This window comes from Agelaius tricolor, unplaced genomic scaffold (assembly GCF_023055355.1).
Source record: "Agelaius tricolor isolate 1412-34295 unplaced genomic scaffold, bAgeTri1.0.p SCAF_2, whole genome shotgun sequence".
In the NCBI taxonomy this organism is placed as follows: domain Eukaryota; kingdom Metazoa; phylum Chordata; class Aves; order Passeriformes; family Icteridae; genus Agelaius; species Agelaius tricolor.
This window is the reverse complement of record NW_027269262.1, coordinates 86033053-86047218: the sequence shown is the minus strand read 5'-3', so window position 1 is coordinate 86047218 and position 14166 is coordinate 86033053. Positions and strand designations below refer to the sequence as shown.

Here is a 14166-nt window from a genome sequence, read left to right as displayed (position 1 = left end):
GCACCCATTACTGGCATGCACAAACTATTTGCTGTGTTCTCCAGCTTAATTAAATCAACAGTTTAAACTAATTCCTCAGCTTTGACTGGTAGCAGCTGAGAAGCTGACACAGCTCCCCTTCTGCCACCCATGGCAAGCACAGCAGACTCCAGGATGCAGGGCAAGCAGCTGACAGAAATGACATCATCTACCACGGGGCTTGCATCACTGGGAGATCACCTGCTACGACCTCCAGAGGTCCACAGCACCACAAGGCCAGTGCTTAAACCAGCCACTTACTTCCAGATAGATATATAAACATTTTTTTTTAATCTCAGATATCTCTATTCTTGTGGTTTTGCCCCCTCACTTTAGCTAATGGGGGATGGGATGTCTGGATTCAGGACAAGGCATCAGGTCTTGACAGTGGACCTTCCCACCTCCAAGACTGATAATAAAAGCTGGATGAGGAAATGAGAGGGAAAATTAAACAAACACCTGCAACATCACATCATGGTTCATTCATTGATTCAAACAGCTGCAGCATAAATTCTGCTTTTGTTTTTGCTGGCTTTTCCCTTTTTGTTTCCCGTTTCCTTCCACACAGATGAAATGAAGCATAGAAAGCAAGGCCCCCTGTCAGCATCTGCTTTGCACTGACAGTTCAATCCTCAGGGCCAGCCAGTGTGATGGGCCTCACACTACAGTCACCACAAGTACAACTGGACAGATAAACCCCTTATCTATGGCAGAGTAATGCCTACTGCAAACTGCACCACTGCAAAAAGCTTCTCTGACCCTCCACAGCAGGGTCTAGTCCTGACTTGAGTGCATTAGAGCTGGAGCTGCAATAAACCCACAGCGCTGAGGAGCACCCTGGAAAGCCAAATGAACCATGACACTGCCTAAAAGCTTTGGTGTTTCACTCCAGCCCCTGTGACCCCTATTTAAGAAGACACACCTAGTTTAAACAAAGAACTGAAGCACTCAAAATCTGCAGAAAATTTGAAGTAAAAATTTCATCTTAGGAGCAGAAAGTCTATTACGAACAACACCATCACAGAATTACAACTGCATCTTCTTAGACATCACTGACAAGAGTTCCACCATAAATAAATAAGCTATTGTATTATTACATGTACTTTGTATAACATATATTGGGGCTTTTGTATTGCTTATGATTCCTTTTGGGGACAACCTTTTTTGCAGGGCCTGTTGTGATAGGACAAAGGGCAATGGTTTTAACCTGAAAGAAGGTTGACATAGATTAAAGAAGTTTTCTTAGAATGAAGATGCTTAATGCTGGAGCAGCTTCCCCAGAAAGTGTTGAAGCACTAGAAAAGACTGCCCAGAGAAATTGTGGATTCCCATCCCCAGAAACATTCAAGGCCAGGCTGGATGGGGCTTTCAGCAACTTGACAGAGTTGAAGATGTCCCTCCCCACAGCAAGGGGGATGGACTTCAGAGGATGACCTTTACGGGTCCCTTCCAGCCCAAACCATTCTAGGATTCTATCACATTGATGAACAATCCTGCTATAGACAAAATCATGAAAATTAAACAGTTTTCATTGTTGGCCCTTTTAAGTACTGCCTTTCCCACAACCACCAAGCTTGGGGCTTAGTACCAGAGCTGGGTGAAGGTTGATTTTAGCTAAGGCTAGTCTCACTAGAAATTCACATCTCTCTGCAGGTGAGTGCAGGTGAACAGGTACGTCAGCACACAGGGTTTCAAGGGCAATGAGGCTCTGCTGGCAGCTGGAGGACGAAGTATTTCTGGGAGACCTAAAGATGTCAGGCTGCCCCAGCAGCAGCAGGAGACCTTGGCTCCGAGGTGCCACATCCCCCCTGGGAGCTCATGTCCAAGCAGGATGTGTTTGAACAGAGCCTGGTAGAGGACCCAGCTGTGAGAAGCAGGAGGGGAATGACAAACCCTTCGCAGAGGAGAGGACAGAGTGAGTGAGCTGCCTGTGTCAGACCTGTGCAGCTGACGGGGTTTGTAAAGGTATGAGCTATGCTGTCTGCATCATGGAAACAGGGATTTAACCTAAGGACAGCACTGACACAAGAACAAATCAGCATCAGCTGGCTGTGAATGACTTCAGGCTGCAGCACCAAGGTCCCTGGCCTTCCAAGCTCTGGATGCCTTTCAGCAGTCACAGGCAGGCAGCCCAATAAGTCTTAAGATGCAGCTTGATAAATTTGCTAATGAGATTATATGCCTTGGCTGCTCATGAGGCTAAGGAAGAGAGACCTTCATGATTCATGCAGCATTACAACCCCACTCCTCCAAGGACAAGAACTCCCAGAGCTTTCCACTGATTTTTGTTATCTTGGTCACCACAAGCAAGGCTCCACTGCACCTGCCCACTCCTGAACACCCTTCAGACGCATGCTGCAATAAATCCAGTATCTCCTCAATGTATAGAGAGATGTTGTCCCTACCACCTCCCAGTGCATCTCCATCCCACTGCTCTGAAGTCCCTCTGCTATATCAGACACTCTAGTTTCCTATTCCCTAAATACTTCCAGCAGTTGTTTGAGCTGTCTTTGGAGATTACTGCACAGTGTTCTCCTAAGCCATTTGTTTTCAAAGGTACTCAGATACTTTGCCTGTACCTTTGATAGTTTTCCAGCTTTCAAATCCCTGTGTTTAGATAAAAATTACTTTCAAGTCCAAGATTCATAGTTCAGCCTTTCAGCAGCAGATTTTAAATGACCAGATCTCAGCTAAGCCAGCAAATGCAGCTGCTGCCTTGCCAACATGTGACACCATTTCCTCCTGGACACCCCAGTGGCTCTGATACAGCTACCAGGATACACAAATGGATTCATTTCTTGTATTCCAGTGCCTTCTAACGTAAGGCTTGACTGGGAGCTGCAAGGCTGTTCATGAGACCAGCGGGTTTGTATCAGCCAGGGCACCCCCAGCTCCCTCCAAGGCAGGGAGGTCTCTCCATGCACATCTTCTGAGGGGTCCCATAGGCTCCCCAGAAAATTTGGGACTCCAGTTTTGCCTTCCTACTCTCAGCCAAGCAAATGGAAAAGCCAGTCTGTACACGGGCACAGCTGCAGCCCTGCCTCCACCTAAGCTGAAATGTCTCATTAGCACTGAGGACATAGGGGAAAACCTGAGCACAGTGCTCCAGCCTGCAGGAAGCTCAGGGGCAACCAGCTGGAGAAAAACCTCAAGCCACCCCATTACAATAAACCACAGGATACCATCCCCTAAAATGCTCCAGCTGCAGCTGGTCAGGAATAACCAGGAGTTCTGCTTTTAATCCAGATTCAGATAGCACCCAAATTTACTCTGGAGTCTGTGTTTAGACAGGACTTGCTGTGCATGGCTGGGCTGTCCCAGGTGGAGGTTGTCCAATCTCTTGGAGAAGCTCCACCTTCAACAAAACCTCATCTACCAGGAGGCCTTCAGACCCCCTTCAATACAAGAAACTACAGCCAGTGACAGCTCCACAGTGCTGAGGATTACTCAGTGCTTGGATAACTGCTTGCAAGCGAGGAGCCCTGTGAAAGCACAGGAAATGTGCAAATATAAGACAAAGCAGAAACATCAGCATCTTAGAGAGGTTTGCCCTCATTCTATCAAAGCCTAGCAGCAGTGATGTGTTCCCTCCTCCAGCAAAGCTGTTGGGATTGTGTCACCTGCTTTAACACACTGTCTTTGCCCTTAGACGTGCCAGGAGGGCATGAATTTAATTAGTAACCCCATTTCATTTAGATTTTCTATAAAGGATGGGGATGTTTGCAAAGGGAATCCACTTCCCATTTCAGACCCCTGACCAGGCTCAGCTGGAGGAATATTTATTTAAAACATTATCACCCTCCCTGCCTGCTCACAAGGCAGGGGTTGCTACCATCACAGCATCACAGGTCACAGCAGGCATGGCGTGCTGAGGCTGCAACCCAAGGCACCAACCAGACAGGCTGGGGGTGTGATCCTGTGTTAAAGTGCTGAATTTGCTTTGGAAAATGTCTGTCTGCATTCCAGGCCAGCACAGCAGTGTAAGAGCACTTACTCCAACATCTGCATTGCTAGATGTAATGTGGCTAAGAAAGATAAAGAATCAAATATCAAGTCAGTGAAGACTTTGCATATACAGAAATGCTGTAGTATTTAAAAAAATAAAAATTTCATTTGAATATACAAAGACTTCCTTTCCACCTTAAAATTCATAAGCACAACAGAAGAAAAAAAAATAATCCATATCCAGAGACTTGCAAATTCCCTATCCTCACACCCAAAGGCATACCAGGTCCTTTCTACAGACAGGCAACCAAAGCATCTCACGTTTGCCTTGGCTTGACCCATACTTAAGATGTCCCAGGACCCTGTGAAATGATGAAAAATAAATTACAATAAAGTTCAGAATACACCCACAGCCACAACCTTCTGCTGAGGAAATGCAATCCATTTGGAAGGAGTACTAAGGAGGCAGTGGGGAAGAAAAAACAGACAAAAAAGGATTTTTTCTGCTGAAGAATTTTTTTTTTTTCTGCTTTGGGCTACACAGCAGAAGGGTGGTACCCAGCAACAGAGGAGTGGATAATATAACCTCCCAAAAGTGATATCTGCATCACCTGATTGTGCACTGCCCTCCAAAATGCTGCCTCCTCTTTTCCGGCAGAGAGGCTGCAAATACAATCAGGAAAACAAAATATAACCTTACAGAGGAGGAAACAAAATATAACCTTACAGAGGAGGAATAAAAACCAAACAAAACAATGCAGGAACTGCACAGTGCAGAGTGTCACTCTATCTGAGCAGTTTAAGGTGTACAAAACCCAAGGAAGTGGAACTCAGATCCATCACTAGGAGCTCTCAGCTGCCACTCCTGGATGAGGCTCCTATCAGCTCTTCTCTGGGGAGGAGCATTTACCCTATCACTAATACCTGTGATAATGAAAAATAGATTAAGGACATTGTAAGGAAAAAGAACAGCCTCATATTCCAACAGACAACTTTGCTCACTGAAATTACAATCTCTCACACCACTTTTCTGTGTGTGAGCAAGTACATCTGTGCATCCAGTTTTCAATTCTACACTCATTAAGCAAAGAAAATATCAAAAATATTTTTAAAATTATACAGAGGCTAAACCATCAGTTTGTATCAGTAATATAACATTAAAAATGTCAATCAGTTTCCACATCTAGGAATTTGACTTAATCAGTCAAAATAACAAGACAGCCAAAACTTGGCTCCCAAGGAGGAAGCTGCCCTTTCTTGGGGGAACCCACTCTGTCACCCATAACCTGATCCCCTCTCAACCACATTTTTGGGGATATGTGATGCCTCTTTATGCTGCTGCCACTGCTGACAAGACCAGTCCCAGGGAGTCTGTTTAATACTCTATCCCTGGCCCCAGTATAGTGCAGAAAAGGGCTAGGGGCAGATACATTTTATTAAATGAATATTGATTTTATACATGTCTTTTGGGGAGATCTAATCAAAATTAAGACAGGAGGAATTGTGGTGCCATCTGAATCCAAAAGTACAGTAAGAGCTGGCTGGCAGAATAAAAAGGCAAAATTGACATGTCCTCTAAAAATACATCAATTTCAAATTTCTTGGGGTGTTAGACTCAGGTAGGCTGTAGGAATACCTCCAGGGAGATGGCAGCTAGTTCACTTCACTTCAGTGTATTTTCATCACTCAGCTGTAGGTGCTGGGTGGCTGCCACCACGCTGAATCCCCTTCATAAATCACTTTGAGATTTTTTAAGAGCAGGTGCCCTTTGCAAGATGGGCACTTAAAGGTTGTGCCCCTGCTGCCAGTGGTGGCAGAGCTGCAGGGGCACAAACAGGTGCTGGCACATGGTCCTGCCCTGGCATGTCCCCTCAGCTGGGCAAGTACCAGAGCCCACCCTGCTGCCTCTGGAATTTGGGGGGCTTTGAGGAGGGAGAGTCCTGCTCAGCTGTCTGGGAAGCAGTGGGACTCCAGGCTTGGGTAAGTCATGGAGGCAAGGAGGGGGACACTGGGCTGCATTCTTCATGGGTGAAGGATCAGAGAAAGGGCTCTCACTGCTTCTCTGCACATTAGTCAGCACATAGGAACACGAAAACAACTCAGAGCAAATCTGCTCTGTAGTATTAGGGATTATGACTCAGAGATTTTTTATTCCTCTCCCCGTGACTCATCTGGTGCAGCCTCATGGCCCAGATTCAGAACAGCCTAACCTTTTTGGGCTCCCTCTGCCCAAAATCCCATTAAACAATTGCCCTTTGCAGTCAGTGGTGAAGAATTCAGGGGATTTTTCCCTTCCTTCCCCATCAGAGCAGGGGCTGGAGGGAGGGACCACGTGCCTGTGACAATGCTCAGCACTGGCAAAGCCAGCACAGCCCCGTGACCAGCTGCAGCACAGGCACAGCCCAAGGGGGTTATAATAAATAAATGTGATGATATCCATGGCACAGGGGACAGCTGGCTGCCAGGTGCTTCCCGGGAGGAGCGGGGCTGTGACTTTAGAGAGGTGGCAGTCATTTGTCTGTCACAAGAAGGTAACAAGATTACAAGAAGAGTCTGGAAATAACCCAGTTTAGCTCCTGGGATGGGTTAGAGTTTTGCTAACTCTAACCCTGGGAAGGAATCCAGAAGCAAGGTGGGGCTGCGTGTGAGGTTTCTGGCTAGGAAAACTGTATCTCCTCTGCACTTTCTGCATCACTGGTGATGAAAGATTCCTCAGGTAACAAGGCCCCCAAAAGCAACCTGTGCACCCTCCCACCTTACTCACAATTTTTAGAGAACAGGCTCTGTAGCTGCAGAATAAGGGGAAAAACATTATTTTGCAGAGGATGTAGCCAGGGCAGCCTCATCCCACAGCCCTGAGCCCCAGCACAAAGTGATCAGGGCTAGGCTGGACCAGAAGAGTTTTGTGGCCCCTCTGTGTTGGGATAATAATAGGAGCAGATGAATTCCACATTTCAAACAAGGGTAAGATATTAAACAGAGCCTCTGTACAGAGATTAGGTGGAATAAGAAAAACAATAAATCCTTATGTTCTTGGACTTGAAGGGATTGGCAGGGAAAGCCAGGGAGTGGGGCCCCAGCACTACCACAGTGCCCTGCATAACCAAGTGCTTTGGGGTTCAGCTGCCTGTCCAAAGGATGAGGACTACAAAACACAGAGTACAGAAAAAGCTGAGATACCTTCATGCAGGTGCTCTCCAAAATCACTGCATTGCCAGGCTGCCACATCCCTGTGAGGTCCCTGCTTGTGCTGCCTGTACTCACACCAGAAAGGCACTGTAAGGGCACTCAAGCTCGAGATGTCAGGTGAGAAGCACCTCTTACCTCCTCTCGCCTCTCACATGAATGAAACACAGGGAAAAAGCAGCAAAGAAATTGTTTTCCCTTATAGAGCTGTATGGGGAGAAGTTACAAAAGCATGAACCCTTTTCCAGGCTCCTACAGGAATGATTTTAAGTCTGAAAACCAGAAATAAAGATTAGTAAACACAGGAAGAAGCATAAAGAAGAAGTGGAACCTCTTACCTAGTTTTTTTCTTCTTTTTTGCTTAAGGCTATTTCTGTTCTGCTTGCTCTAGAGGAAGGCACTGACTCCCAGAGTAGTTTTCAACCTTTCCACAAACCCCTTCGAAGCTGAGCTTCCCACCTCCCTAGCCTGGAGGCACCTCACATTGCTCCCTCCTGTCCACTTCACCTCTTAGGACCACTCTGCATGAGGCAGATGCAGTTTCAGCCAAAAGACTGAATATCAACAATTGAGATTCCATCTAAATACCCTCTTCCTTAAAAAATAGCTTTAAGATTAATAACTGAAGACAACTACCTTTGAAGACTGAATTTACTATATGGAGGTCAGCCCAAGCGTCACTGATGGATGTTGATGTCCTGTGGGACAGCAAGTAAGCTAAAAACTTCACTTTCATGTTTAAAATCATACCCTGTAAACAGTATTTCTGCTGTGTGCAAAGGATCTAGTAAAACTAATTGGTGCAAAGGGACTCCCACATTCTGCAGAGGGAAATCTACCCTGACACAGCCACGTTATCTGTTAACAATGCCTCATTTTGCAATAAACCCCAGCTATAATACTGCATCATATTGCAGGGAGATAAGCATAACTAATGCCAGGGTTGTTCATGCTTCCAGTTATCCTTGACAGTAATTTATAAATTTATAAAGTTCTTTATAGGACACAACTATGAATAACATTTGCTAGAAAGAGCACTTAAATGTGCTTTAGAGTTTCTAAACCTTATTTCCTTATCCAGATTATTACATCCCTTATGTAAGCCCTGGTGACACTGGAAATTAAGTCACCTGTCTAGAATAAAAGTCACTTCACCCTTATGCAACCACGAGTCACCTTTATCAAGGGGGAAGGCAGCAGGAGGTACTGACAGAAGGACAAACATTGACTCCAAAATGTCAAACAAGAGCTGGGAGAAGACAGGCAGCAAGTGACAAAAGGAGGAGAGAAGATATTTACAGCTCCGAATCACACATTTCCCCAGACATCTTTCATTAATGATGAATATCATAATTTCCCTAAATAATGCAAGGAAAATTAGTTTAATCATTTAAAGACATCATCAATAATAAATGCCTCAGCTCCAGATGCTAACCTCCCCATTCCTCCATCCTCAGGGACTGTTTTAGGGAAAACAGTAAGACTGCTGTCACATTTTAATTTTGGAAAGATGCTTCAGTATCAGGGTCAGGAGAACAAAAGAAGTGCCTGGGACTGAGGCCTGTCAATCTGAGCCCCTGCTGGGTGTAAAAGCTCTTTGCACCAGGCTGCCAGGCCCGGGTGATAAAGCAGCAATCCAAGTGCTGTTCTTGTTTGCTCAGGTGAAGTGCTTACAGCAGAGGTATGCACCGAGATAGCTGGGGGCAGATAAGAGGAGAGAGCCCTTCCCACCTGCCAGGAGAGGGTTCCAGCAAGGACCTGCAAGGATAAGGAAGAGGCTGCTCTGGAGGCAGCACATCCATCACCTGCAGCACAGCAGGTGCAAGGGTGATGCCACAGCTGAGTGTATCCAGCTGCTGCATCAGCACCAGCATCAGCATCTGGATGAGAAGGGGAAGCAGAAAATGATGCATGGCCACCATTCAGTACCAGACTGCTCAGGAATGAAGAGCAGAAGATTTAAGAGCTTTGAGCTCCATTGCTGCAATGCTGCTGGCAAAACCCACCTTGTGCCCAGGAGCATTCTCTAGAGCACAGGAAAATCCAGAGATTTCCCAGCTCACCTTGACCTGGGTACTGTCCCCTCTGAGCCATCTGCCACCTCATCAACACACAAGTCACACCTTCCCTGAGGTGTGGACCCCTTTGCTCTGCCATGACAAAATCATTATCCCAAGGGCTGCTGCTGCCATGGCAACCCCAGCCACTGAAAACAAAGGCAACGAATTGGTTGTGCAGGACTAGTGAGAGGAACTGGGCTCATTTGGGGATGTCCTACTCACAGTAGAAGGGAAAGGAAAAGGGGTCAAAACCCAAAATCATGGGGACAATATGTTTCCAAAATGCACATTTGTCAGAAAAGCCTTTTGCCTGCAAATACAAGAGGGATGCAAGAAGCAGGAGAATAAATCTGCATAGAACTGGCACAGTTTTGACTTCCAAAGCCATATTATGACACCCTCAAAATGAAAGCAGGGTGACCACCAGCGGAGACAGAAACCCAAAGCAACCACCAGCATGTGATTCAGTGTCTCATGGCAAGGAAACCCAGCCTGCTGCCTCTGCCAAATTTCTATCAGGGGCTGGGGTGGGGCGAGGTTTGTGCCACCAGACCATGATTTCTATTGTTTCAACTTTTCTCTCTTCCCTTGGATTCAGAATCTGTGCTATTTTAAGCAACTATGCTAAAAAAATACCCAGAATGTAATGCCTGTTTGTGCTGCCCATAAAAATCTTTTCCACTGGAACAAAGATTTAAACCTCTGACTCAAAATGACTTTACAATGGGGGGCTGATTATCAAGAGGGCCAGAATATCCTCTTATTAGAAAAATGTTCACTAGGTTTCCTGAATTCTACATGGTGGTGTTAACTCAGTGGCTTGTTTGATTGGATGGAGGCAATACCAGCTGGCTCTGACACAGGGGAAAAAGCAGCTATGCATTTTATAATACAGAAAAAGAGGTTAAGGTAAGTGTGTGAATGTGTGGCATGTGTAGTCATACAAGGACATATGTGCATGGACATGTGTCCTTCTGATCATTGTTAAAAAAAGATACAGGAAAGAAAAACTCAAGATCACAACAAACAAAGGATGGGAAGGATCAAAGGATGCACTCCATCTGCTTGTCTCAAGTAAAACAAACCTAACTAAGGCATTATTTTAAAATTATTATTCCTACTTGTCTATTACAGTAGCAAGCATAATGGGAGAAGATTCAAGCCCTATGCAAGTCTGATGCAAACACTTAAGGCAGTCTGCAAGATTCATCTGGCTTCCCTTAGATGGACATAATCTATTCATTTTAGCCAAAATGAAGTCTCTTTTGTTTAGAGACTTGTCTCTATTGGTACAATATTTATGTGCAGACAGATTATGTTACAAAAAGGGAGGGTGCATAGGCTGGGCAGCACCCAGGCAGGGGTCCCTCCACAGATCAGATGTCTGGCTATGTCTGTCCTTCCATCCTTAGGAAGTATCTTCCAAGCCTTGCTGGTTTTTCTGGGCTAGATCAGTTCCAACAGCCCCTGATGCTGGGCCTACCTTTGGGGTGAGCTCTACCCCAAAGCTTTGCACCAATGATGGCCCATGGCAACCATGTGTACCCTGTGCCACCTCCCAATCTGCTCTGTGCCAGCAGCTCCAGCAGCAGCTGCCCCAGAGAAACTCTGCCCTTGCTGACCAAGCATAGAGGGAAAGCTCTGTGTAAAATGCTCTGCTCACTCTTAGGCAGCAGGACAGATTAGATTTTAAGGCAACAAGTCACCAGCTATGACCCAAAAACTTGCCTGCATACAAGTCAGAGCAGATTCCTATAATAGAGACATCTTTCTCCATCCCACTGACCAGGATCTGAACAAGAACCCATGAAGGAGAAGTTCTGGAAGGGTTCCTAGGCTATTTTTTAGGCTACAGAGCCAACAGATAGTCAAAGTTTGGCCTCCCAGCAAGCAAAGAAATCATATCCAATAATTGCATCCAAATTAAAAAAAAAAATTACCCCAGGGAGCCTAGCACACTGTAAAACTCTTATTTACAAGTTTTTTGGCTGTTCTTTCATCACCAGAATTTACTGAAAAAACTCAAAAGCAATCATCATTTTACAAACATGTTTTGCTCTGCACAGTTCCTGCACCCAGCTTCACAGGGAGAACATCAACAGGAAGACAGGAGTCCACTGCCGCCCCAGGAAGCTGCAGTGTGCACTCCTCTTGCCTTGTCAAAACCCCACCTCTCAATTTATATACTCTGCAATAATTATTTTGCTAATCACAGGCTGTTCTGTGCTTCTCAACACTAATTATTATTATTAGAGCTGGCTCAGCTACAAACGCGCTCGCTTTCCAAACACAGCACGCTGGGCTGGAGGAGAGGGGTGGGGGTTAATCCTTTACTGGATGCAGCTTAAGGCAGTGAATGGTATTCTGGCCTGTAATTTCTTTAAAAAGGAAAAATAACATCTTTCAGGAGATTTTCCATTTTGAGTTAGCACAGAATCACCACAAAAAGAAAAAAAAATACTGGGTAAGGCAACATAACACATACTATGGTCTTCTTTCAACTCATCAGCTATATTTATCTCTGAACTGCAGCATAGAAACATATTTCACTTAGGAAAACTTTTAAGCTGCTTAAAAGAGACACTGAAGTAGCAAAGGCCACACACTTGGATACTGGAGGGGAAGAAAGGAAAGATTTATATGTTCAGACGCTGTAAACTAGCTGGAATCTGCCACCTACAACTCATGGCCAAACCCTCTGGTGAGCAGGCATGACTCGGGCACAAGCCAACATGAGCTTGAAATGTTTTGGTAGAAAGCTTCTCATATGACCTGGCTACTTTTTAGCCATCTATTTCACTTTCACACACAGTTTTTTTGCTTGTTTGTTTATTTTGTTTTGTTTTGAAGCACCTGCCTTTGACCAGGGCCAGAGAGAGCATGCTGGCTAAGAACATCAGCATCTCTGCTGGTACAGCAAGTCTACCCCACTTGAGCCCAAAAATTTAGGACCAGCAGCATTGCAAGCCTCAGCATTGAATCTGAGAGGACTTGCACAGTGATAGCTCAGCATTAAGTAGACCTGGCTGTAGAAACAAATTTTCTGAGCTGTAGGCCAGGTTACCTTGGCCATGATCTGCTCCTTATGCTTTCCAAGGCAAGGTACTTGGCATCCCCCAAGTCAACCAGTGTCACTCAGTGACCTCCCACCCTGAGGCTGCAGCTATCAGAGAAGTTCAGGTGCCACCACTGCTGTGTCCAGTGGACTGACAGCAACAAACTCATGAGGAGATAAACAGCCCATTCCTGAGCCAAACTAAACAGGAAAAAAAAAAAAAAGAAGCAACTATTTGGGCAAGCAAGGGAAATGGAATTGGGCCTGAGTGTCTTGAAAATAGCACATCACACCAATTCTCACTAAATGATCCTTGGGTGCAAGAGGCATCAGCAGGATCAGGTTATAAGTATGGCCTGAAATAGCCCCTCATACAAGGGGGCTGAGGGGTGGACGTGAGAGGCACAGGACACTTGCATGACTTGACTTGTGAAAGTCTGCATTGCAGAGGGGGAAAAAAAGAAAAAAAAATGAAGTGTCATCCTGGCTGAAACATGACACTGAGTGTTCACATTTCACATAAGGAGCCTCACTCATTATCATCAGCCACATGCAGGGAACAGCCTGGAGTATGATTTCTGTTTATTCACCTTGATGACATCCCTTGAAATATTCTGCTTGGGTTACATCTTTCCAAGAAACAAGAAAAACCCTCTTTCCATCTATTGGAAGGAAAGCCCCTCCACAAGTCTGCATGCCTGAACCACACTCAGCAGAGCTCACCCAACCTGACCCCCTAGGAGGGCTGGCTGGGCACGTTCAGGAGTTGCCAGGCACAGAAAATAACCAATGCCACAAACTGGGGCTTAGAAGCACTTCAGGATGGGAAATGCAGTGCTGAGTCCTGGGATTTTCGGTGGGGGGGAGGAAAACCAAAACAGCTGTGCAAGCAAAGTCGCCCAACCAATGTGCTTGCTGCAAGGCTGATGTAGCTGAGAATAAAATGCCTGCTGTCAAACGATATTGAGCATATTCTGCAGTTCACCAACATCAAAGCCTTTCCCATTTCAGAGCTCTCTGTTTCTATAATCAAAAGCAGTCAAAATGCTGTTCTACTGTCTACAAGTCAACCCCTAAAAGAGGCAGTTTGGCAGCACTCACTGCTTGCACGGACTGGGAAGTGCTGCACAGGACACATCCCCAGCTCCCAGTGCTGCCTCCTTGCTCCTCCCATGTGGCATCTTCTTAGGGGGATGGGGATTACTCAAATCGAGCATCACCAATGCACACACAAACCCACCAAGAGCTCAACTCTTCCCACAGCCACAAGCTCTGCCAGCAGGGCATGGCAGCCCTTGCAGAACCACCACAAATGAGGCCCCCAGTCCCCCACAGGGCACAAACACAGCTGGAAAGAGGTGGAAAAGCCCTGGGCTTGCAGCATGACAGAGAAGGCTACTAAAATTAGCAGCAGAAAGATAAGAGGTAACAGAAGGAATGCAGAGTCTGGGCTTGGAGTGCAGACTGCACCCAGCAAGGAAGGAAACCACTGATCCTGAGGTGCAGGGAAACTGTGGCCATTAATCTCAATTTTATTGTTAACCATCAGATCTGAGAAATATCTACTCAGCCACAGCAGCTGTAATCCAGAGCAGGCAAGGGAAAACAAAACATTCAGGCTGAGAATGATTTAGAAGGAAGGGAAATGAGAGCAGTTCCAACTCTCTAATTCCTTTTTTCCAAGAATTAAGGGCCCAGCTACTGTCATTCTCAGGTCATCAACTCTTGGGGTGTGCTGAGAGGTTAACAGGGTGCTTGGCCAACCTGCCCTGGTGAGAGAAAGAAGCCATGCAAAACAGAAATTATAAACCAACCTGGAGGAGAAATATGTGGACAAGAAGGTGAAGAATGAACAGCCAGAATAGAAAAGAAAGGGGAAAGAAGGTAAGAAAAAACAAGGGA

At 45.7% G+C, this 14166-nt stretch overlaps 1 long non-coding RNA gene across 1 annotated transcript in view; it reads right to left on the bottom strand.

Moving 5' to 3' along the window:
* The window catches only part of LOC139587457 (uncharacterized), a 131775-nt gene that overhangs the window by 106274 nt on the left and 11335 nt on the right, over nt 1–14166 (bottom strand). The window lies entirely within an intron of this gene.